This window comes from Lycium barbarum, chromosome 9 (genome assembly GCF_019175385.1).
Source record: "Lycium barbarum isolate Lr01 chromosome 9, ASM1917538v2, whole genome shotgun sequence".
Taxonomy (NCBI): domain Eukaryota; kingdom Viridiplantae; phylum Streptophyta; class Magnoliopsida; order Solanales; family Solanaceae; genus Lycium; species Lycium barbarum.
This window is the reverse complement of record NC_083345.1, coordinates 44,527,632-44,529,232: the sequence shown is the minus strand read 5'-3', so window position 1 is coordinate 44,529,232 and position 1,601 is coordinate 44,527,632.

Genomic DNA, 1,601 nt, shown 5'->3' with positions numbered 1-1,601 from the left:
TAATTCTTGTAAAGTTCAAGGTAAAATCGTTAGAGTTGGTAAAGTGAATGATAAAGTAGAGAGTAAAGTCATAGTGTAGCCGTCTGGCTTATGCATGTGAGGCTGTATAGCCGAATGATGCCGCCGGTTGTCTTCGGAGACTTGATGATAATCCCTGCAAAGTTCAGGATAAAGTTGTTAAAGTTGGTAAAGTAAATGATAAAGTAATTGGCAGAGTAGAGTGATAGTGTAGCCGTCTGGCTTATGCATAGAGGTTGTATAGCCGAATGATGCCCCCGGTTGTCTTCGGAGACTTAATAATAATCCCTGCAAAGTTTCGGATAAAGTCGTTACAGTTTGTAAATGATGTCTCCAGTTGTCCTTGGAGACTTGATGCAATCCCATAAAGTTCAGGATAAAATGCAAATGATGTCTCCGGTTGTTTTCGGAGATTTAATGATGCAAACCCTGTATAGTTCAGGATAATGTTTCTGGTTGTTTTCGGAAACTTGATGCAATCCTGTAAAGTTCAGGATAAAATGTAAATGATATCTCCGGTTGTTTTCAGAGATTTAATGCAAACCCTATAAAGTTCAGGATAATGTTTCCGGTTGTTTTCGAAAACTTGATGCAATCCTGTAAAGTTCAGGATAAAAATGTGAATTCGTATTTTAGGGTGGAAGGACCCACTATGTCCTATTTTAGGGTGGACGAACCCGATGTATCCCATTTTAGGGTGGACAAACCCATGTATGTCTCCGGTTGTTTTCGAGGACATGATGCATATGCTGTGTGAGGCATTTAAAGAAATGATATCCTATTAAAGGCGGACGAGCCTAAAATGTCCTATTAAAGGCGGACGAGCCTAAAGTGTCCTATTAAAGGCGGACGAGCCTAAAGTATCATATTAAAGGCGGACGAGCCTAAATGTTGTGCGTTTGCGAACAATGATATTGTCCCTTTGCAGGGCATTTGAAAGTAATAATGCAATGACGGTGCGGTGCCTTTGCAGTGCGGGCATTTGAAAGCAGTAGTGCATATGCAATGCGGGCATTTGAAGAAATGATGTCCTATTAAAGGCGGACGAGCCTAAAATGTCCTATTAAAGGCGGACGAGCCTAAAGTGTATAATTATCCTCGGAGTGTGATATTGATTTCTACAAAATTTAAAGTAAAGTCATTAAAGTATTTAAAATAAATATTAAAACGGAGAGTAAAGTAAGAGTCAGATCGCTCGGCTAATGATATTGATGGTATCGTGACAGGCCAAATTAGGGACACGAAATCCTGATTTAATTCGCCTTCAATCTCGTCAACCTACAAAACAGGTATATAAAGTCATAAAATTATTGTGATAAAAATAAAATAAAATAAATTAAAAGATAAAGTTGGAAGTAAAAGCCGTATGGCTTTTGAGGCGAGGCCATAATGAGCCAAATGATGCTTTTGGCCCTGATTGATAGACTTGACTGTTGATCTCGCGATTTTAGGTTCCTGCACTCAAAGAAAAATTCTTAGTTTGGGAGGGGGAAGTTGATTCGTGTTGACTCGAAGCTTGACGTTGTTGGCTGCTCCATTCGTCTTATTTATTTGGATCTTGTGATCTCCGTTCAAACCTCGGT